General features: G+C 43.5%; 1 long non-coding RNA gene across 1 annotated transcript in view; it reads right to left on the minus strand.

Moving 5' to 3' along the window:
* Positions 1 to 227: 227 nt before the first annotated feature.
* The window catches only part of LOC144929871 (uncharacterized), a 30,733-nt gene continuing 5,933 nt past the window's right edge, over positions 228 to 25,027 (minus strand). The window contains exons 3-7 of the long non-coding RNA XR_013634988.1: positions 18,659 to 18,697; positions 13,161 to 13,199; positions 7,969 to 8,007; positions 2,617 to 2,640; positions 228 to 510 (exon numbers count right to left, since the gene is read on the minus strand). This is a non-coding gene — a long non-coding RNA (uncharacterized LOC144929871). The remainder of the gene's footprint in view (positions 511 to 2,616; positions 2,641 to 7,968; positions 8,008 to 13,160; positions 13,200 to 18,658; positions 18,698 to 25,027) is intronic.

Consider the following 25,027-nt stretch of genomic DNA (forward strand, 5'->3'; position numbering starts at 1 on the left):
GTGCTGCTGCTTCCCTGGTTTCACCACTGAGGGAGAGAGAGGAATACTGGAGAACAGTGTCTTCCCCCACCCCCCATACAGTAATCATTGCCTACAAAGAGTTTAGAAATGACTCACAGTCGTGTCAGCGTTTACAGAGGAGCGAATCCTATCCCAGCCTGGAAGGAAATTTAATTTACTAAAATGTAAAAAAACCAACAGTTACTGAACATTTTTTGTGCGTTTGTATTTATTTTAATTTTTGCAAAGCTCTCGCAATCCCCCAGGGCAGCTGCGGGACAGAGCTCAGTGTCCCTCCGCTCCCTGTTACATCAAAAAGCATAAAAATCAAGGACTGTCACAGTAATCAGCTAGAGGCCCATTCAGTAGGATTCATGATTTTCAGTCAGCATTTGATTGGTGGAAGAGTTGTGAGGCAGCAGCACGGGGAGCGTAATGGCAGGTGTCATCATCGAAGTCAGCCAATCCGGTTTCGCCAGCGTTTGAGTTAGTAATTCATAATTCTTAGTCCTGGGGAGAGATGGCAAATGGTCATTATGGTCCCAGTAACCCACAGGGAATCAGACAAGAACCCTCCCGCACTCCCTGGAGGAGTTTAGTCCCTTTGTAGTCCCCTACAGCTGTGTGCGACCGCCAGCATTCCACTTCCAGTATTGTGCATTGTACAGCAGTGCCCTTTACAAACTGCGATTGATGGCACTGGATGGGGAAATGAGGGAGGAGAGGGCCAGGGGAGATTTGGGAGGGCTGGAACTGAGCTCTTGGATTTGTTAAAGGGAAGGGTAATTTTAGAAATTAAAACTTTCTTTTGGGGATTTGAGCTGCCACTGGGATTTATGCTCTGGTTATCACACACTCGTCAAATCCCTGCCACTGTGTCAGTATTTACCCACACAGAGTTTATTCTGTCTGCCACGGGAATGCTGTGTCAATGAGACAGCATTGCACTTCCTAGCATTGCATTCAATGGAGAGGGTGACAGGAGGAAAGGGGAAGAAGTCTTGCGTGCTTGAAGGGGGCAGCTCAGTGATGTTGAGAGTAGCCCTCTGCCCTGCTCCTGATCTGTGGTGCATGATCCTGGTGGTGAAGTGGCTGCTGTGAGATCAGGAAAAGTGGTTGTGGAGAGGAAGTATGTCACAAAGCCAGTGCTGCTACACGGTAGATTCTTCCAGGTTTGGCTAATGGAAGCCCCAGAGCACCCATGGAGTTGGCGCCTATGCTCCTGAGAGTCAACAACCACACTGTTCCCCAGTTCTTTTGGGCCCCTATTCTAGGGCCTCCACACCTCTGGTGATTCTCCATCCTTCTTACCTCTCTCCTCCCGCAGCCCTCAGTTCGGGTCTTCTGCGAGAGGGCTCCCCACAGTGTTCCACTCTTCAGGCCCCCTTGCCTGTGAGTCCTACCCCTGCTAAGCAGCATCTCCTGGGAGCCTCAGTCTAGAAACAACTCTCTGCTTCTTGGCTCAGCCTGCCCTGATTGAGCTAGTTTGTCCCCTTTCCCTCGGGACCCCTGCACACACCGTCTGTTCAGCAGGGTTTCCCTGCTCTGGCCAGTTTTCTCCAGTGGCTGCCACCCACAGCACTAGCCGAACAGCTCTCGGAAGTTCTCTCTCTGTGCAGATCTCTTCCCCAACATCTTCCACTGCAGCCTTCTCAGATCTCAGACAGCTCTCTCCTAGCAATTCTTAACAGCTCCCTGCATGGAGGCCAGGTGCCCTCTATCAGGACCCACTGGGAGGGACCTAACTAATTACAGGTGAACAGGACCCATTCCCTCTTACATGAACCAGTCTTAAATGAACACAGCCATCAAATGGGGAAGTTACCAAGGGACAAGATGGAATCTCCATCACTCAAAGTCTGTCAGTCAAGTCTTGGTATAAATTTTGCATAAGCATCTACGTGATTTAGGAGTCCAGGTCCCACATTCAAAATTGACGGAGGCACTTAAGAGCCTGAGTCCTGGTGAAAGTCTGGGGATATGAAGTACCGAAGTCTTCCTCACTTTTGAAAATGCAACTTACAGTCTTAACACATGGAGGCGCTGGTGAGGCTTCTGCCAGGATATCTTTCTTTGGGGTGTGCCCTAGCTCACCTAGAAATCATGGGCTAGTTGCAGGAAGGACTGGATGAAATTCCCTGGACTGTGTTCTGCAGGAGGTCAGACTAGCTGAAGAGAACGGTCCCTTCTGGCCTTAAAATGTGTGAACCTATGAATTGTGCTGGTGGTGTTCTCTGTTAACATACATTTGAGCCTGTCACTCCCCCATCCTCTCTCTAACTACCAGACAAGCAGGAAAATAATACCTCCGAAATGAAAAGGTAAAGCTTTGTTTCTGCTCGCTAGTTGTTACTCCTTGGCATGGACTGAAGGCAGCAGCTGAAACAAACAGTTTCATGCCATTGGCAGATGCCGCTGGGTGGGGGACCCTTCTGTGTCAGGGCTGGTGGGCAGCAGCAAGAGCGGGGGGCACTTTTTTCCTTTCACTGAGGTTGTACCGTGAAATATACTGAGGGTGCCTCCTTTAACTCAAATGGCTCCAGTCTCCATTCCCATTATGAGAGCTGCCAAGATAACGCAAGAGATTCTCAAAGAGAGAGAACTTGAGATACTCACCACAGATCATTGCCCCAGTAAACCCTTTAGGGAGAAAATACAAGAAAGTTATTTTTTTCCAGTGACTTCCTGTGACATTGGAATGAGGGTGGTTAGCTCCTATCCCTGGCAGAAGCAGCTGTGGTGCTTGTGTCATGGCAAACTTTGTTGCTGTCCCAGAGCTGCCACTGACTTCTGGTGTAGCCCAGGGTGTTTAGCACCTTTTGAAATCGAGCCCCAGGCATCTGTACTTGAAACCCTCAACTGTGAGACCCCCTAAATGAATGACAGCTTTTCCTCCTGTTGGCCTAAATGTGTAAGGGAAATGGCATAGTAAGCTAACGTCAGTCAGTGAGGGCCTCTCTATTTCTCCGGCACACAAACTTCTTAGAACCGAATCTGTACACACCGAATCTGAGATTTGGACAAAAGTGGCTTTTAATCTATCGAAACACAATAATAGATGTAAAGAATTTTCTTAATAAGTGAGGAGAACCTTTTATCCTCCTTTCTGCTCACTCAAACAATCCAAACTCAGCTATAGGGAATGCTAAAAGTTCACCTTTGGGCAAAGAGGAAAGCACAGACATATCCAATCCTATTTCTGAGAGAGAATCGTCATTATAATAGAGAGTATGTTACCCCTACCATTACTTTCATTGTTACCACCAGCATTTGTACGGGCCCAGCGCTGCTTCCCTTTGGGCAAGGGACGGAGACGAGGAGAATGGCAGCTATAGATTGATCTTGACCGTCCCACCAGGTTATAAAGCAACACCTGAAACTCCAGATTTTGAAACATGGGTGTGACACTCTATACCTTGGGGGAGCATCCTGTAAACCCCATATTCCTCATTTTTAGATAACTGTGATCTTGCATATAAAGCATGCCTGGTAAGGTATCGGGGAAAGGTTATGATCTGCTGAAAGACATTGTTCTATCTAAACATGTGTAGCACAAATGCATATGAAATTATAAGAATTGTGTTGTATGGTTTTCACTAAAACATGCTGTGGGTTTGGGAGGCACCCAGATACTAGCTACACAGAGACAATGACAAGGGAGGTAACCAACACCAGGGTGGGTGCTGTTGAACAGACATCACTAGCCGTTATCCAGCAAGGGAACTACAATGCAATCACTCACCTGCATGAGGCCACACCAAGGGAATTGCTCAACCTTGGCTGGGGACTCATGACACAGGGGCCCCATGCTTGGCTTTCATAGAATCATAGAATATCAGGGTTGGGAAGGGACATCAGGAGGTCATCTAGTCCAACCCCCTGCTCAAAGCAGGACCAATCCCCAATTTTTGCCCCAGATCCCTAAATGGCCCCCTCAAGGATTGAACTCACAACCCTGGGTTTAGCAGGCCAATGCTCAAACCACTGAGCTATCCCTCCCCCCACCTATGCTGCAAGCAACAAAGACACTCATTGAAGACTTCAGCCTTCCTCTAGAACGCCGGGGGCTTGTGCCGCCTGGAGAGCACGGCGGCAATCCTCGTTCACATTTTCAACCGCCATTTTTAACAGGATCTCCTGAGCTGCCGTAGGGTTATCCACCTGTCGGAAGATAGCCTCCTGCAATCTGTTGGTAAAATCCATAAAGGACTCTGATGCACCCTGACGGATACTGGCAAAGCTTTTGGTAGGCTTGCCTGAATCCGGGACCTTCCGGAAAGCATGCTGGGCGCAGGTGGATATAATGGGGAAGACGGCCTGAGGGAGTTGAGTCTGCATCTGAACGGTAGCAAACTGGCCCTCCCCTGCCAAGTGCTCATAAATGATACCTTGCTTTCTATATACCTGGGCTTGGCGTTCCCCCATCTGCCGATACTCACCAAGCCAAATAACATACTGACTGGGCGTCAGCATCATGCGTAACAGCGCCTTCCAATCTTCAGGGATCGGGGTGTACCCAGTACCTAGCCCTTCAAGGAGACCACGTACATATGTGCTAGTGAGGCCGAACTCGCGAATCGCTTTCTTTACCTCTCTGATCACCGAGTAAGGCAAACTGACCCAGATTGCAACCTGGTTGCCCTGGCCATCATCCTGCCAGGTCACCGGACAAACTGAGACCAGATCAGCCAGCTCCTCCGCTGTAAGATCTGAGCGAGTCTTCGCTGCGTGAACCATTTGTTGCACCAGCGAAAGCCCCTGAGCAGACGCGGACGACCCCCCAGGGGGCCCCGGAGCATGGGGCCCCACGGGGGGATGGTGATCACACACCGGCTCCGGCCACTGTGAGATTTAACTTTCTTTCCCCCCTTTCTTCTTTGATGGAGCTCTTTGAAAAATTATAAGGTTGTCTGTGGCAAATTTCCAAGAAAAATAGCATTGGAACTCTATTTGCAAATAGGACTCTGGGGAATCAACAAAATTCAAAACATTTTTAGTTCTATTTTTCGTAATTTTCATTGGAAAAAAAAATCTTTCTTGAGCGGGAACAGCTAATTTAGATCCTATCATTTTATATTATAGTTGGGATTTTGTTTTCCCATGTGCATTACTTTGCATTTATCAACAATGAAGTTCATCTGCCATTTTGTTGCCCAGTCACCCAGTTTTTGGGAGATCCCTTTGTAACTCTTCGCAGTCTGCTTTGGACTTACAAAACTGCTCAAGATATTTATCATCTGCAAATTTTGCCACCTCACTGTTTATCCCTTTTTCCAGATTGTTTATGAATATGGTGAGTAGTACTGCTCCAAGTACAGATCCCTGCAGGATACCACTCTTGACTGAAAATTGACCCTTTATTCCTACCCGTTGTTTCCTATCTTTTAACCAGTTGCTGATCCATGAGAGGACCTTCCCTCTTATCCCATGACAGCTTACTTTGCTTAAGAACCTTCGATGAGGGAGCTTGTTAAAGACTTTCTGGAAATCTAAGTACACTATATCCACTGGATTCCCCCTTGTCCACGGGCTTGTTGACCCCCCTCAAAGAATTCTAGTAGATGGGTAAGGCATGATTGCTCTTTACAAAAACCATGTTGACTCTTCCCCCAACAAATTGTGTTCATCTAGGTGTCTGGTAATTCTGTACTTTACTATAGTTTCAACCAGCTTGCCGGCACTCAAGTTAGGCTTACCAGCCTGTAATTACCGGGATCACCTCTCGAGTCTTTTCTAAAAATTGGCGTCACGTTAGCAATGCTCCAGTCATCTGGTACAGAAGGTGATTGAAATGATAGGTTACGTACCACACTTAGTAGTTCTGCAATTTCACATTTGAGTTCCACGAGAACACTTGAGTGAATGCCATCTGGTCCTGGGGACTTATTACTCTTTAATTTTTCAATCTGTTCCAAAAGCTCCTCCAATGATACCTCAATCTGGGACAGTTCCTCAGATTTGTCACCTAAAAAGAATGGCTCTGGTTTGGGAATCTCCCTCACGTCCTCAGCCGTGAAGACCGACGCAAAGAATTTATTTCGTTTCTCCGCAATGGCTTTATCGTCCTTGAGTGCTCCTTTAGCATCTCAATCGTCCAGTGGCACCACCGGTTGTTTAGCAGCTTCCTGCTTCTGATCTACTTCAAAACATTTGGCTCTTACTTTTTGAGTCTTTTGCTAGTTGTTCTTCAAATTCTTTTTTGACCTTCCTAATTGTATTTTTACACTTCACTTGCCAGAGTTTATTCTCCTTTCCATTTTCCTCTGTAGGATTTAACTTCCACATTTAAAGGATGCCTTTTGCCTCTCAGTGCTTTTTTTACTTTGTTTAGCCATGGTGGAACTTTTAGGGTTCTCTAATTATGTTTTTTAATTTGGGGGATATATTTAAGTTGAGCCTCCATTATGGTGTCTTTAAAAAGTTTCCATGCAGCTTGGGGGGATTTCACATTTGGCACTGTACCTTTTAATTTCTGTTTAATTGACTTCCTCATTTTTGTGTTCTTCCCCTTTCTGAAATTAAATGCAGCTATGGTGGGCTGCTGTGGTTTTTCTCCCACCCGAGGGATGTTACATTTAATTATATTATGCTCACGATTACCAAGCAATCCAGCTATATTCACTTCTTGGACCAGATCCTGGGTTCCACTTAGTACTCAATCAAAGATTGCCTCTCCTCTTGGGGGTCCCAGGACTAGCTTCTCCAAGAAGCAGTCATTTAAGGTGTCAAGAAACTGTATATCTTCATCCCGTCCTAAGATGACATGTACCCAGTCAATATGGGGATTGTTGAAATCCCCCATCATTATTGAGTTGTTTTTTTTGTTTTGTTTTGTTTTATAGCCTCTCTAATCTCTCTGAGCATTTCACAGTCACTATCACCATCCTGGTCAGGTGGTGGGTTGTCTATGAAATTACTATCCATAGAGACTCTATGGTACAGTTTGGTTCATTTAAGATTTCTATTTCATTTGACTCTGTTTTTTTCACCTCTAGTGCCACTCCCCCACCAGTCCGACCGGTTCTGTCCTTCCAATGTAAAGAAATCGTATTTTTCAATTCACCTCATACAAGTACTGTCATGCAATCTCTTTCATGTGAAAGTGAAACTTTCAAAGGTAGATTTTATTTTAAAATAACTGCACTCAAAAACAAAACCATGTAAAACTGTAGAGCCTACAATTCCACTCAATCCTACTTCTTGTTCAGCCAATTTCGAAGACAAAGAAGTTTGTTTTCATTTACAGGAGATAATGCTGCCCGCTTCTCACTTTCAGGTGACATTGTAAATAAAAAGAGGCATTCGCATGGCACTTTTGCAGCCGGCATTGCAAAGTATTTACGTGCCAGATATGCTAAACATACGTATGCCCCTTCATGCTTTGGCCACCATTCCAGAGGATATGCTTCCATGCTCGTGACACTTCTTCTTCTTCTTCTTCAAAAAAAAGAAAATGCGCTAATTGAATTTCTGACTGAACTCCTTGTGTGAGATTGTATGTCTCTTGCTCTGTGTTTTACCCGCATTCTGCCACATATATTTCATGTTATAGCAGTCTCGGATGATGACCCAGCACATGTTGTTTATTTTAAGAACACTTTCGCTGCAGATTTGACAAAATGCAAAGAAGGTACCAATGTGAGATTTCTAAAGATAGCTACAGCACTCAACCCAAGGCTTAAGAATCAGAAGTGCCTTCCAAAATCTGAGCGGGACAAGGTGTGGAACATGTAGCTCTTTTAAGACTTCTGACAACACTCCAATGTGGAAGCTACAGAACCGGAACCACCCAAAAGGAAAATCAACCTTCTGTTGGTGGCATGTGATTCAGGTGATGAAAATGAACATGTGTTAGTCTGCACATTGCTTTGGATCATTATGGAGCAGAACCAGTCATTAGCATGGAAGCATGTCCTCTGTAATGATTATATAAAACAGGTGGACAGCAAAGTAATTTTGAGTACTCACCTGAGGAAGTCTTTCTCCAGCTGGACGTTTTAGAAACACCTGTAAGGAAATAGAGCAGGATCAAGAAACTCCTTCTCCAATATCATTTCAAGGTTGTTGATTCCTCACAATGGCAATAGCGTTATCAGAAAGCTCTACACTAGGAATGCTTTGCCAGTACAGTTCTACCAGTACACTCGTGTGCTTTTGCTGGTATGGCATATTCTCCTCGAAAGGGAAATGAGGCCATGTCTACACTTCAGAGCCTATGCCTGCATAGTCCCTAGAGTAAGGCTGCATATGTTGACTTAAGGACTTGTTCCGACATAATAAGACCACCTCCCCACTTGATGTTCAGGAAGCTGAGAGACTCACCCTTCTGTCGGTCTAGTTGCCTCTATCCTGGGGATTTTTCAGCATAGCGTTTTTCACACTGCTGGCTGATATAGCGACACTGGCCGAACACTGAATTGTACACCAGGCCCAGCAATACCAGCAAAAGCAGTTTTGCTGGTTATAACTGCAGTTACAATAGTCAGGCCTGACCAACCTGATTGCCTTCTATGATGAGATAACTGGCTCTGTGGATATGCGGAAAGCAGTGGACATGATATATCTTGACTTTAGCAAAGCTTTTGCTACGGTCTCCCACAGTATTCTTGCTAGCAAGTTAAAGAGTTACGGATAGGATGAATGGACTATAAGGTGGATAGAAAGCTGGCTCGATAGTCGGGCTCAACAGGTAGTGATCAAAGACTGGATGTCTAGTTGGCAGCCGGTATCAAGCAGAGTGTCCCAGGGGCCGGTCCTGGGGCCTGTTTTGTTCCATGTCTTTGTTAATGATCGGGATATGGGATGGATTGCACCCTCCGCAAGTTCAGAGATGACACTAAGCTGCGGGGAGAGGTAGATATGCTGGAGGGTAGGGATAGGGTCCAGAGGGACCTAGACAAATTGGAGGATTGTGCCAAAAGAAATCTGATGAGGTTCAAGAAGGACCAGTGCAGAGTCCTGCCCTTTGGACGGAAGAATCCCATGCATTGCTACTGCCTGGGGACTGACAGGCTAAGTAGCAGTTCTGCAGAAAAGGACCTGGGGATTGCAGTGGATGAGAAGCTGGCTATGAGTCAGCTGTGTGCCCTTGTTGCCAAGAAGGCTAACAGCATCTTGGGCTGCATTAGTAGGAGCATTGCCAGCAGATTGAGGGAAGTGATTATTCCCCTCTATTCAGCACTGGTGAGGCCACATCTGGAGTATTGCGTCCAGTTTTGGGGCCCCCACTACAGAAAGGATGTAGACAAATTGGAGAGACTACAGCGGAGAGCAATGAAAATGATTAGGGGGCTGGGGCAGGGGATTTAAGAGGAGAGGCTGAGGGAACTGGGCTTGTTTAGTCTGCAGAAGAGAAGAGTGAGGGGGGATTTGATAGCAGCCTTCAACTACCTGAAGGGGAGTTCCAAAGACGATGGAGCTCGGCTCTTCTCATTGATGGCAGATGACAGAACAAGGAGGAATGGTCTCAAGTTGCAGTGGGGGAGGTCTAGGTTGGATATTAGCAAACACTTTTTCACTAGGAGGGTGGTGAAGCACTGGAATGGGCTCCCTAGGGAGGTGGTGGAATCTCCATCCTTAGAGGTTTTTAAGGCCCGGCTTGACAAAGCCCTGGGTGGGATGATTTAGTTGGGGATTGGTCCAGCTTTGAGCAGGGGGTTGGACTAGATGACCTTCTGAGGTCTCTTCCAAACCTAATCCTCTATGATTTTATGACTTTTGCCAGTGCAGCTATGTCGTAAGGAATCAAACGTCTTCACACCCCATACAGATCGAGCTATGCCAGCCAAAGTCCGTATTGTACACATGGCCCCAGACAGCTCTGCCATGGGAAACTGTCCCCCTATCCTTGCTTCTCAGGGCGGAGATTAACCTGGAATATGGGAGCTTCCTTTCGTGACTCTGATCCCTCAAGATAAGAATTAGAGATGATCAACATTTTTCATAATGAATTTTTGCAAGCAAATTGTCACTTTTTTACCAGAAAATTAATCACTTCTTTTTTGACAAAATCAGAAATGAGAAAGTTTTCATTTTTTCATTTTCTTTCCCCCCTTTCTTCTTTGATGGAGCTCTTTGAAAAATTATAAGTTTGTTTGTGGCAAATTTCCAAGAAAAATAGCATTGGAACACTATTTGCAAATAGGACTCTGGGGAATCAACAAAATTCAAAACATTTTTAGTTCTATTTTTCATAGTTTTCATTGGAAAAAAAATCTTTCTTGAGCGGCAACAGCTAATTTAGATCCTATCATTTTATATTATAGTTGGGATTTTGTTTTCCCATGTGCATTACTTTGCATTTATCAACAATGAAGTTCATCTGCCATTTTGTTGCCCAGTCACCCAGTTTTTGGGAGATCCCTTTGTAACTCTTCGCAGTCTGCTTTGGACTTACAAAACTGCTCAAGATATTTATCATCTGCAAATTTTGCCACCTCACTGTTTATCCCTTTTTCCAGATTGTTTATGAATATGGTGAGTAGTACTGCTCCAAGTACAGATCCCTGCAGGATACCACTCTTGACTGAAAATTGACCCTTTATTCCTACCCGTTGTTTCCTATCTTTTAACCAGTTGCTGATCCATGAGAGGACCTTCCCTCTTATCCCATGACAGCTTACTTTGCTTAAGAACTTTCGATGAGGGAGCTTGTCAAAGACTTTCTGGAAATCTAAGTACACTATATCCACTGGATTCCCCCTTGTCCACGTGATTGTTGACCCCCCTCAAAGAATTCTAGTAGATGGGTAAGGCATGATGGCTCTTTACAAAAACCATGTTGACTCTTCCCCCAACAAATTGTGTTCATCTAGGTGTCTGGTAATTCTGTCCTTTACTACAGTTTCAACCAGCTTGCCGGCACTCAAGTTAGGCTTACCAGCCTGTAATTACCGGGATCACCTCTCGAGTCTTTTCTAAAAATTGGTGTCACGTTAGCAATGCTCCAGTCATCTGGTACAGAAGGTGATTGAAATGATAGGTTACGTACCACACTTAGTAGTTCTGCAATTTCACATTTGAGTTCCACGAGAACACTTGAGTGAATGCCATCTGGTCCTGGGGACTTATTACTCTTTAATTTTTCAATCTGTTCCAAAAGCTCCTCTAATGATACCTCAATCTGGGACAGTTCCTCAGATTTGTCACCTAAAAAGAATGGCTCTGGTTTGGGAATCTCCCTCACGTCCTCAGCCGTGAAGACCGACGCAAAGAATTTATTTCGTTTCTCCGCAATGGCTTTATCGTCCTTGAGTGCTCCTTTAGCATCTCAATCGTCCAGTGGCACCACCGGTTGTTTAGCAGCTTCCTGCTTCTGATCTACTTCAAAACATTTGGCTCTTACTTTTTGAGTCTTTTGCTAGTTGTTCTTCAAATTCTTTTTGACCTTCCTAATTGTATTTTTACACTTCACTTGCCAGAGTTTATTCTCCTTTCCATTTTCCTCTGTAGGATTTAACTTCCACATTTAAAGGATGCCTTTTGCCTCTCAGTGCTTTTTTTACTTTGTTTAGCCATGGTGGAACTTTTAGGGTTCTCTAATTATGTTTTTTAATTTGGGGGATGTATTTAAGTTGAGCCTCCATTATGGTGTCTTTAAAAAGTTTCCATGCAGCTTGGGGGGATTTCACATTTGGCACTGTACCTTTTAATTTCTGTTTAATTGACTTCCTCATTTTTGTGTTCTTCCCCTTTCTGAAATTAAACGCAGCTATGGTGGGCTGCTGTGGTTTTTCTCCCACCCGAGGGATGTTACATTTAATTATATTATGCTCACGATTACCAAGCAATCCAGCTATATTCACTTCTTGGACCAGATCCTGGGTTCCACTTAGTACTCAATCAAAGATTGCCTCTCCTCTTGGGGGTCCCAGGACTAGCTTCTCCAAGAAGCAGTCATTTAAGGTGTCAAGAAACTGTATATCTGCATCCCGTCCTAAGATGACATGTACCCAGTCAATATGGGGATTGTTGAAATCCCCCATCATTATTGAGTTGTTTTTTTTGTTTTGTTTTGTTTTGTTTTATAGCCTCTCTAATCTCGCTGAGAATTTCACAGTCTCTTTTACCATCCTGGTCAGGTGGTGGGTTGTCTATGGAATTACTATCCATAGAGATTCTATGGTACAGTTTGGTTCATTTAAGATTTTTATTTCATTTGATCCTGGTTTTTTTCACATCTAGTGCCACTCCCCCACCAGTCTGACCTGTTCTGTCCTTCCAATGGAAAGAAATCGTATTTTTCAATTCACCTCATACAAGTACTGTCATGCAATCTCTTTCATGTGAAAGTGAAACTTTCAAAGGTAGATTTTATTTTAAAATAACTGCACTCAAAAACAAAACCATGTAAAACTGTAGAGCCTACAATTCCACTCAATCCTACTTCTTGTTCAGCCAATTTCGAAGACAAAGAAGTTTGTTTTCATTTACAGGAGATAATGCTGCCCGCTTCTCACTTTCAGGTGACATTGTAAATAAAAAGAGGCATTCGCATGGCACTTTTGCAGCCGGCATTGTAAGGTATTTACGTGCCAGATATGCTAAACATTCGTATGGCCCTTCATGCTTTGGCCACCATTCCAGAGGATATGCTTCCATGCTCGTGACACTTCTTCTTCTTCAAAAAAAAAAAAAAAAAAGAAAATGCGCTAATTGAATTTCTGACTGAACTCCTTGTGCGAGATTGTATGTCTCTTGCTCTGTGTTTTACCCGCATTCTGCCACATATATTTCATGTTATAGCAGTCTCGGATGATGACCCAGCACATGTTGTTTATTTTAAGAACACTTTCGCTGCAGATTTGACAAAATGCAAAGAAGGTACCAATGTGAGATTTCTAAAGATAGCTACAGCACTCAACCCAAGGCTTAAGAATCTGAAGTGCCTTCCAAAATCTGAGAGGGACAAGGTGTGGAACATGTTGCTCTTTTAAGACTTTTGACAACACTCCAATGTGGAAACTACAGAACCCGAACCATCCAAAAGGAAAATCAACCTTCTGTTGGTGGCATCTGATTCAGGTGATGAAAATGAACATGTGTCAGTCTGCACATTGCTTTGGATCATTATCGAGCAGAACCAGTCATTGGCATGGAAGCATGTCCTCTGTAATGATTATATAAAACAGGTGGACAGCAAAGTAATTTTGAGTACTCACCCAAGGAAAACTTTCTCCAGCTGGACGTTGTGGAAACACCTGTAAGGAAATAGAGCAGGATCAAGAAACTCCTTCTCCAATATCATTTCAAGGTTGTTGATTCCTCACAATGGCAATAGCGTTACCAGCCCGTTCTACACTAGGAATGCTTTGCCAGTACAGTTCTACCAGTACACTCGTGTGCTTTTGCTGGTATGGCATATTCTCCTCGAAAGGGAAATGAGGCCATGTCTACACTACAGAGCCTATGCCTGCATAGTCCCTAGAGTAAGGCTGCATATGTTGACTTAAGGACTTGTTCCGACATAATAAGACCACTTCCCCACTTGATGTTCAGGAAGCTGAGAGACTCACCCTTGTGTCAGTCTAGTTGCCTCTATCCTGGGGATTTTTCAGCATAGCGTTTTTCACACTGCTGGCTGATATCGCGATGCTGGCCGAACACCAAAGTGTACACCAGGCTCAGCAATACCAGCAAAAGCAGTTTTGCTGGTTGTAACTGCAGTTACAATAGTCAGGCCTGACCAACCTGATTGCCTTCTATGATGAGATAACTGGCTCTGTGGATATGGGGAAAGCAGTGGACATGATATATCTTGACTTTAGCAAAGCTTTTGCTACTGTCTTCCACAGTATTCTTGCTAGCAAGTTAAAGAGGTACAGATTGGATAAATGGACTGTAAGGTGGATAGAAAGCTGGCTAGATAGTCGGGCTCAACGGGTAGTGATCAATGACTGGATGTCTAGTTGGCAGCCAGTATCAAGCAGAGTGTCCCAGGGGCCGGTCCTGGGGCCTGTTTTGTTCAATGTCTTTATTAATTATCTGGATGATGGGAAGGATTGCACCCTCCGCAAGTTCAGAGGTGATACTAAGCTGCGGGGAGAGGTAGATATGCTGGAAGGTAGGGATAGGGTCCAGAGTGACCTAGACAAAATGGAGGATTGTGCCAAAAGAAATCTGAGGAGGTTCAACAAGGACCAGTGCAGAGTCCTGCACTTAGGACGGAAGAATCCCATGCACCGCTACTGCCTGGGGACCGACAGGCTAAGTAGCAGTTCTGCAGAAAAGGACCTGGGGATTGCAGTGGATGAGAAGCTGGCTATGAGTCAGCAGGGTGCCCTTGTTGCCAAGAAGGCCAACAGCATCTTGGGCTGCATTAGTAGGAGCGTGGCCAGCAGATTGAGGGAAGTGATTATTCCCCTCTATTCAGCACTGGTGAGGCCACATCTGGAGTACTGTGTCCAGTTTTGGGGCCCCCACTACAGAAAGGATGTAGACAAATTGGAGAGACTACAGCGGAGAACAATGAAAATGATTAGGGGGCTGGGGCAGGGGATTTACGAGGAGAGGCTGAGGGAACTGGGCTTGTTTAGTCTGCAGAAGAGAAGAGTGAGCGGGGATTTGATGGCAGCCTTCAACTACCTGAAGGGGGGTTCCAAAGAGGATGGAGCTTGGCTGTTCTCATTGATGGCAGACGGCAGAACAAGGAGGAATGGTCTCAAGTTGCAGTGGGGGAGGTCTAGGTTGGATATTAGGAAACACTATTTCACTAGGAGGGTGGTGAAGCACTGGACTGGGTTCCCTAGGGAGGTGGTGGAATCTCCATCCTTAGAGGTTTTTAAGGCCCGGCTTGACAAAGCCCTGGCTGGGATGATTTAGTTGGGGATTGGTCCAGCTTTGAGCAGGGGGTTGGACTAGATGACCTTCTGAGGTCTCTTCCAGACCCAATCCTCTATGATTTTATGACTTTTGCCAGCGCAGCTATGTCGTAAGGAATCAAACTTCTTCACACCCTATACAGATTGAGCTATGCCAGCAGAAGTCCATATTGTAGACATGGCCCCAGACAGCTCTGCGATGGGAAACCGTCCCCCTATCGTTACTTCTCAGGGGTGAGATTAACCTGGAATATGGGAGCTTCCTTTCGTGACTCTGATCCCTCAAAATAAGAATTAGAGATGATCAACATTTTTCATAATGAATTTTTGCAAGCAAATTGTCACTTTTTTACCAGAAAATTAATCACTTCTTTTTTGACAAAATCAGAAATGAAAAAGTTTTCATTTTTTCATTTTCTTTCCCCCCCCTTCTTCTTTGATGGAGCTCTTTCAAAAATTATAAGTTTGTTTGTGGCAAATTTCCAAGAAAAATAGCATTGGAACTCTATTTGCAAATAGGACTCTGGGGAATCAACAAAATTCAAAACATTTTTAGTTCTATTTTTCTTAATTTTCATTGGAAAAAAAATCTTTCTTGAGTGGCAACAGCTAATTTAGATCCTATCATTTTATGCATCTGAGGAAGTGAGCTGTAGCTCACGAAAGCTTATGCTCTAATAAATCGGTTAGTCTCTAAGGTGCCACAAGTCCTCCTTTTCTTTTTGCGAATACAGACTAACACGGCTGCTACTCTGAAACCTATCATTTTATAGTATAGTTGGGATTTTGTTTTCCTATGTGCATTACTTCGCATTTATCAACAATGAAGTTCACCTGCCATTTTGTTGCCCAGTCACCCAGTTTTTGGGAGATCCCTTTGTAACTCTTCGCAGTCTGCTTTGGACTTACAAAACTGCTCAAGATATTTATCATCTGCAAATTTTGCCACCTCACTGTTTATCCCTTTTTCCAGATTGTTTATGAATATGGTGAGTAGTACTGGTCCAAGTACACATCCCTGCAGGATACCACTCTTGACTGAAAATTGACCATTTATTCCTGCCCTTTGTTTCCTATCTTTTAACCAGTTGCTGATCCATGAGAGGACCTTCCCTCTTATCCCATGACAGCTTTCTTTGCTTAAGAACCTTCGATGAGGGAGCTTGTCAAAGACTTTCTGGAAATCTAAGTACACTATATCCACTGGATTCCCCCTTGTCCACGTGCTTGTTGACCCCCCTCAAAGAATTCTATTAGATGGGTAAGGCATGATTGCTCTTTACAAAAACCACGTGGAATCTTCCCCCAACAAATTGTGTTCATCTAGGTGTCTGGTAATTCTGTTCTTTACTATATTTTCAACCAGCTTGCCTGGCATTCAAGTTAGGCTTACCAGCCTGTAATTACCGGGATCACCTCTCAAGTCTTTTTTAAAAATTGGTGTCACATTAGCAATGCTCCAGTCATCTGGTACAGAAGGTGATTGAAATGATAGGTTACGTACCACAATTAGTAGTTCTGCAATTTCACATTTGAGTTCCAAGAGAACACTTGAGTGAATGCCATCTGGTCCTGGTGACTGGGGGGAGGGATAGCTCAGTGGTTTGAGCATTGGCCTGCTAAACCCAGGGTTGTGAGTTCAATCCTTGAGGGGGCCATTTGGGATCAGGGCAAAAATTGGGGATTGGTCCTGCTCTGAGCAGGGGGTTGGACTAGATGACCTCCTGAGGTCCCTTCCAACCCTGGTATTCTATGACTTATTACTGTTTAATTTTTCAATCTGTTCCAAAAGCTCCTCTAATGGTACCTCAATCTGGGACAGCTCCTCAGAATTGTCACCTAAAAAGAATGGCTCTGGTTTGGGAATCTCCCTCACATCCTCAGCCGTGAAGACCGACGCAAAGAATTTATTTCGTTTCTCCGCAATGGCTTTATCGTCCTTGAGTGCTCCTTTAGCATCTCAATCGTCCAGTGGCACCACCGGTTGTTTAGCAGCTTCCTGCTTCTGATCTACTTCAAAACATTTGGCTCTTACTTTCTGAGACTTTTGCTAGTTGTTCTTCAAATTCTTTTTTGACCTTCCTAATTGTATTTTTACACTTCACTTGCCAGAGTTTATTCTCCTTTCTATTTTCCTCAGTAGGATTTAACTTCCACTTTTTAAAGGATGCCTTTTGCCTCTCAGTGCTTCTTTTACTTTGTTTAGCCATGGTGGCACTTTTAGAATTCTCTAATTATGTTTTTTTAATTTGGGGGATACATTGAAGTTGAGCCTGCATTATGGTGTCTTTATAAAGTTTCCATGCAGCGTGGGGGATTTCACATTTGGCACTGTACCTTTTAATTTCTGTTTAATTAACTTCCTCATGTTTGTGTTGTTCCCCTTTCTGAAATTAAATGCAGCTATGGCGGGCTGCTGTGGTTTTTCTCCCACCCGAGGGATGTTACATTTAATTATATTATGCTCACGATTACCAAGCAATCCAGCTATATTCACTTCTTGGACCAGATCCTGTGATCCACCTAGTACTAAATCAAAGATTGCCTCTCCTCTTGGGGGTCCCAGGACTAGCTTCTCCAAGAAGCAGTCATTTAAGGTGTCAAGAAACTGTATATCTGCATCCCGTCCTAAGATGACATGTACCCAGTCAATATGGGGATTGTTGAAATCCCCCATCATTATTGAGTTGTTGTCTTGTTTTTGTTTTGTTTTATAGCCTCTCTAATCTCTCTGAGCATTTCACAGTCACTATCCCATCCTGGTCAGGTGGTGGGTTGTCTATGGAATTACTATCCATAGAGACTCTATGGTACAGTTTGGTTCATTTAAGATTCTTATTTCATTTGACTCTGGTTTTTTTCACCTCTAGTGCCACTCCCCCACCAGTCCGACCTGTTCTGTCCTTCCAATATAAAGAAATAGTATTTTTCAATTCACCTCATACAAGTACTGTAGTGCAATCTCTTTCATGTGAAAGTGAAACTTTCAATTGTAGATTTTATTTTAAAATAACAGCACTCAAAAACAAAACCATGTAAAACTTTAGAGCCTATAATTCCACTCAATCCTACTTCTTCTTCAGCCAATTTGTAAGACAAAGAAGTTTGTTTTCATTTACAGGAGATAATGCTGCCCGCTTCTCACTTTCAGGTGACATTGTAAATAAGAAGAGGCATGTGCATGGCACTTTTGTAGCCAGCATTGCAAGGTAGTTATATGCCAGATATCCTAAACATTCGTATGCCCCTTCATCCTTTGGCCACCATTCCAGAGGATATGCTTTCATGCTCGTGACACTTCTTCAAAAAAAAGAAAAAAAGAAAATGCGCTAATTGAATTTCTGACTGAACTCCTTGTGCGAGATTGTATGTCTCTTGCTCTGTGTTTTACCCGCATTCTGCCACATATATTTCATGTTATAGCAGTGTCGGATGATGACCCAGCACATGTTGTTTATTTTAAGAACACTTTCGCTGCAGATTTGACAAAATGCAAAGAAGGTACCAATGTGAGATTTCTAAAGATAGCTACAGCACTCAACCCAAGGCTTAAGAATCTGAAGTGCCTTCCAAAATCTGAGAGGGACAAGGTGTGGAACATGTTGCTCTTTTAAGACTTTTGACAACACTCCAATGTGGAAACTACAGAACCCGAACCACCCAAAAGGAAAATCAACCTTCTGTTGGTGGCATCTGATTCAGGTGATGAAAATGAACATGTGTTAGTCTGCACATTGCTTTGGATCATTATGGAGCAGAACCAGTCATTAGCATGGAAGCATGTCCTCTGTAATGATTATATAAAACAGGTGGACAGCAAAGTAATTTTGAGTACTCACCTGACGAAGTCTTTCTCCAGCTGGACGTTGTGGAAACACCTGTAAGGAAATAGAGCAGGATCAAGAAACTCCTTCTCCAATATCATTTCAAGGTTGTTGATTCCTCACAATGGCAATAGCGTTACCAGCCCGTTCTACACTAGGAGTGCTTTGCCAGTACAGTTCTACCAGTACACTCGTGTGCTTTTGCTGGTATGGCATATTCTCCTCGAAAGGGAAATGAGGCCATGTCTACACTACAGAGCCTATGCCTGCATAGGCCCTTGAGTAGATGCTGCATATGCTGACATAAACTTTTTCACACCCCATACAGATGGAGCTATGCCAGCAGAAGTCTGTATTTTAGACATGGCCCCAGACAGCTCTGCGAAGGGAAACAGCCCCCCATCCTTGCTTCACAGGGGTGAGATTAATCTCCTGAATCTGAATATGGGAGCTTCCTTTCTTGACTCTGACCAATCAAGATAAGAATTAGAGCTGGTCAAAAAAATTTTTCTAATGAATTTTTGTTTAAAAAAAATTCTCAAGCTTTTTCCAGAAAATTGATTAATACTTTTAAGAAAATCAGAAATGAAATTTCTTTGCATTTTTTCATTTACTTTTCCCCCTTTTTTTCTTCTTTTCTGGAACTCTTTGAAAAATTATAAATGTGTAAATTTCAAAGAAAAATAGCATTTCAACTCTATTTGGAAATTGGACCCTGGGGAATCAAATAACAAAATTCCAAACTTGTTTTGTAAAAAGAAAAGGAATACTTGTGGACCTTAGAGACTAACAAATTTATTAGAGCATAAGCTTTCGTGAGCTACAGCTCACTTCATCAGATGCATACGGTGGAAAATACAGTGGGTAGATTTTATATACACAGAGAACATGGAACAATGGGTGTTACCATACACACTGTAACGAGAGTGATCAGGGAAGGTGAGATGTTACCAGCAAGAGAGAAAAAAAACCTTTTGTAGTAATAATCAAGGTGTAAGGCCAATATAGGCACTCCACCTCCCCGATGGATGTTCGGTATGCTGATAGACTCACCCTTCTCTTGGTCTAGTTCCGTCTATACTGGGGATTCTCCAGGAAAATAGCTGTGTTGCCCAAGAGGGGTGATTTTTGCACACAGCTCGTTGATATAGCTGCGCTGGCAGAACTTTATAGTATAGACCAGGCCCAGCAATACCAGCAAAAGCCCAGTTATGCTGATTACAACTGCAGCTACAGTAGGGAGAGGCTTTTGCCAGCACAGCCGTGTCAGTCAGGAATCAAACCTCTTCACACCCCATTCTATAGAGCTGTGCCAGCAGAAGTCTGTGTTTCAGACATGGCCCCAGACAGCTGTGGGATAGAAGACATCCCCTCTACACTTCCTTCTCAGTACTCAGATTGACCCCCAGAATCTGGAATTTGGGAACTCCCTTTCTTCAGTCTGACATTTCAAGATAAGAATTAGAGCTGGTTCCATTTTTTCAAAATGAATATTTGTAATAAAATTGTCATTTTTTATCCAGAGAACAAATTCATTGTTTGATAGAATCAAAAATGAAAAAGTTTGACATTTTTTTCATTTACTTCTCCCCCGTCCTTCTTTCTTCTTTACTGGAGCTGAATCTATTTTGGATTTTTCAATGAAAAATTACATTTCAACTCTATTTCCAAAAATGGATCTTGGGAATCAAATGACACAACTCAGAACTTTTTTGTTTTAGTTTTCATTTATTTCAATAATGTTTCAAAATGCTCGAGCCTGCAAAGAATGAGACCTCCTGAATCACTGACCACTGCTGCACTTGTTGGCCTAAATGTGGAAGGACATGGCAGAGTAAACTGTTGTCAGTCAGTGAGAGCCTCTCTCTGTCTTCTGCACACAAACCACTTTTAACCATACATGTACACATCAAGTCTGAAATTTGGAACAAAAGCTGCTTTTGAGATATCTGAGCACAATAACATCTAAACAGTTTTCTTAATACGTGATGAAAACCCTTCAGCCTCCTCCCCCCACAGCTGTTACTCAGCATCTTTCTACACTTAAAACGCTACAGCAACACCGTGCAGCACTAAATTTGCACACTGAAGCACTTCAGTGTAAACACTCGCTACCGTGACGGGAGGGGTTCTCCTGTCGCTATAGTTAATCCACTTTCCCATGGAGCAGTACCTAGGTTGAGTGTAAAATTCTTCCGCCCAGCTAGCACTGTCTACAACGAGGATTAGGTCAGGATAGCTGCTACTTTCAGGGGTGTGGATTTTTCACGCTCATGAGAGACGTAGCTATATCAATGTGAGTATTCAGGATAGATGGGGCCTCAGACAATTCAAGCTCAGCTAGAGGGAATGCCAAGAGATCGTCACAGAACAATTCACCATTGGGTAGAGAGAAAAAGGAGACATTTATGTTACTATATCACAGAGAAAATCATCTTTCTAATATAAAGTATTAATCCTCGTAGTACTTTCACTTTTACCAGCAGAGCTTCTACCGGCAAAGCACTGCTTCCCTTTCGGTAAAGGGTGGAGATGGGGGTAAAGGCAGCCATGATTTGGAGCTTAATGTTGGTTTCTGTTTGTTTCTTCCGATTATGAAATCCACTTTCAGGCTGGGGAGGTTTAGCAGCTCCATTGATACCATGAGTTGTCTATGACATTACAAGCCTGATTGCCCAAACCCAACACCTTGTTTGTTAAAGAGACCAGTGGCCTTTGTCAATGAGGAACGGTCAGAGTTGATTTACCTCCCGGTGTAATATGGCTACATGCTGTCCCTAGAGTTTCTGAACATAGCCTTTATGGTGTGGATGGGGTCTGTAATCATAAGAACATAAGAATGGCCATCCTGAGTCAGACCAAAGGTCCATCCAGCCCAGTATCCCATCTACCAACAGTGGCCAATGCCAGGTTCCCCAGAGGGAGTGAACCTAACAGGCAATGATCAAGTGATCTCTCTCCTGCCATCCATCTCCACCCTCTGACAAACAGAGGCTAGGGACACCATTCCTTACCCATCCTGGCTAATAGCCATTAATGGACTTAACCTCCATGAATTTATCCAGTTCTCTTTTAAACCCTCTCATAGTCCTAGCCTTCACAACCTCCTCAGGCAGGGAGTTCCACAGGTTGACTGTGTGCTGTGTGAAGAACAACTTCCTTTTATTTGTTTTAAATCTGCTGCCCATTAATTTCATTTGGTGGCCCCTAGTTCTTATATTACGGGAACAAGTAAATAACTTTTCCTTATTCACTTTCTCTAAACCACTCATGATTTTATAGACCTCTATCATGTCCCCCCTTAGTCTCCTCTTTTCCAAGCTGAAAAGTCCTAGCGTCTTTAATCTCTCCTCATAGGGGACCTGTTCCAAACCCCTAATCATTTTAGTTGCCCTTCTCTGAACCTTTTCCAATGCCAGTATATCTTTTTTGAGATGAGGAGACCACATCTGTATGCAGTATTGAAGATATTCTCCGTCTTATTCTCTATCCCTTTTTTAATGATTTGTTTGCTTTTTTGACTGCCGCTGCACACTGCATGGACGTCTTCAGAGAACTATCCACAATGACTCCAAGATCTTTTTCCTGATTAGTTGTAGCTAAATTAGCCCCCATCATATTCTATGTATAGTTGGGGTTATTTTTTCCAATATGCATTACTTTACATTTATCCACATTAAATTTCATTTGCCATTTTGTTGCCCAATCACTTAGTTTGGTGAGATCTTTTTAAAGTTCTTCACAGTCTGCTTTGGTCTTAACTATCTTGAGCAGTTTAGTATCATCTGCAAACTTTGCCACCTCATTGTTTACCCCTTTCTCCAGATCATTTATGAATAAATTGAATAGGATTGGTCCTAGGACTGACCTTTGGGGAACACCACTAGTTACCCCTCTCCATTCTGAAAATTTACCATTTATTCCTACCCTTTGTTCCCTGTCTTTTAACCAGTTCTCAATCCATGAAAGGATCTTCCCTCTTATCCCATGACAACTTAATTTACATAAGAGCCTTTGGGGAGGGACCTTGTCAAAGGCTTTCTGAAAATCTAAGTACACTGTGTCCACTGGATCCCCCTTGTCTACATGTTTGTTGACCCCTTCAAAGAACTCTAAGGCCTGGGCTACATTGGCGGGGGGTGGGGGTGGGTTCGAACTAAGATACACAACTTCCTCCACACTATTTGCATAGCTGAAGTCAAAGTATCTTAGTTTGAGTTACCTGGCCGTCCGCACGGTGGCAAGTCAACCACAACAGCTCCCCCGTCGACTCCGCTTACTCCTCCTGCTGAGGTGGAGTACAGGCGTCGATTCAGGGATCGATTTATCGCCTCTAGACGTGATTTATCGCGTCCCCGATAGATCGATCACTACCCTCCGAGCTGGTGGGTAGTGAAGACGTGCCCTAAAAGGTTAGTAAGACACTATTTCCCTTCACAGAAACCATGTTGAGTTTTGCCCAACCATTTATGTTCTTCTATGTGTCTGGACACTTTTATTTTTTACTATTGTTTCAACTAATTTGCCCCGTACTGACGATAGATTTACCGGTGTGTAATTGGTGGGATCACCTCTAGAGCTCTTCTTAAATAGTGGCATTACATTAGCTATCTTCCAGTCATTGGATATAGAAGCTGATTTAAAGGACAGGTTACAAACCCTAGTTAATAGTTCCGCAATTTCACATTGGAGTTCTTTCAGAACTCTTGGGTAAATGCCATCTGGTCCTGGTGACTTGTTACTGTTAAGTTTATCAATTAATTCCAAAACGTCCTCTAGTGACACTTCAGTCTGTGACAATTCCTCAGATTTGTCACCTGTAAAAGATGGCTCAGGTTTGAGAATATTCCAAACATCCTCAGCCGTGAAGACTAAAGCAAAGAATTCATTTAGTTTCTCTGCAATGACTTTATTGTCTTTAAGTTTGTCTGCGGAAAAGGACCTAGGGGTGACAGTGGACGAGAAGCTGGATATGAGTCAGCAGTGTGCCCTTGTTGCCAAGAAGGCCAATGGCATTTTGGGATGTATAAGTAGGGGCATAGCGAGCAGATCGAGGGACGTGATCGTCCCCCTCTATTCGACATTGGTGAGGCCTCATCTGGAGGACTGTGTCCAGTTTTGGGCCCCACACTACAAGAAGGATGTGGATAAATTGGAGAGAGTCCAGCGAAGGGCAACAAAAATGATTAGGGGTCTGGAACACATGACTTATGAGGAGAGGCTGAGGAAACTGGGATTGTTTCGTCTGCAGAAGAGAAGAATGAGGGGGGATTTGATAGCTGCTTTCAACTACCTGAAAGGGGGTTCCAAAGAGGATGGCTCTAGACAGTTCTCAATGGTAGCAGATGACAGAACGAGGAGTAATGGTCTCAAGTTGCAGTGGGGGAGGTTTAGATTGGATATTAGGAAAAACTTTTTCACTAAGAGGGTGGTGAAACACTGGAATGCGTTACCTAGGGAGGTGGTAGAATCTCCTTCCTTAGAGATTTTTAAGGTCAGGCTTGACAAAGCCCTGGCTGGGATGATTTAACTGGGAATTGGTCCTGCTTTGAGCCGGGGGTTGGACTAGATGACCTTCTGGGGTCCCTTCCAACCCTGATATTCTATGATTCTATGATTCTAAGTGCTCCTTTTGTATCTCAATCGTCCAGGGGTCCCACTGGTTGTTTAGCAGGCTTCCTGCTTCTGATGTACTTAAAAAACATTTTGTTCTTACCTTTTGAGTTTTTGGCTAGTTGTTCTTCAAACTCCTTTTTGGCTTTTCTTATTACATTTTTACACTTAATTTGGCATAGTTTATGCTCCTTTCTATTTACCTCACTAGGATTTGCCTTCCACTTTTTAAAAGATGCCTTTTTATCTCTCACTGCTTCTTCTACATGGTTGTTAAGCCACAGAGGCTCTTTTTTAGTTCTTTTACTGTGTTTTTTAATTTGGATTTACATTTAAGTTGGGCCTCTATTATGGTGTCTTTGAAAAGTGTCCATGCAGCTTGCAGGGATTTCACTCTATTCACTCTACCTTTTAATTTCTGTTTAACGAACCCCCTCATTTTTGAATAGTTCCCTTTTCTGAAATTAAATGCCATAGTGTTGGGCTCTTGACGTGTTCTTCCCACCACAGGAATGTTAAATGTTAGTGGATTATGGTCACTGTTTCCAAGCGGTCCTGTTATAGTTCCCTCTTGGACCAGATCCTGCGCCCCACTCAGGACTAGATCGAGAGTTGCCTCTCCCCTGGTGGGTTCCTGTACCAGCTGCTCCAAGAAGCCGCCATTTAAAGGATCGAGAAATTTTGTCTCTGCATTTCGTCCTGAGGTGACATGGACCCAGTGAACATGGGGATAATTGAAATCCCCCACTATTAGTGAGTTCTTTGTTTTGG

The sequence above is a fragment of the Lepidochelys kempii genome, chromosome 24 (assembly GCF_965140285.1).
Source record: "Lepidochelys kempii isolate rLepKem1 chromosome 24, rLepKem1.hap1, whole genome shotgun sequence".
NCBI classification, from domain to species: Eukaryota; Metazoa; Chordata; order Testudines; family Cheloniidae; genus Lepidochelys; species Lepidochelys kempii.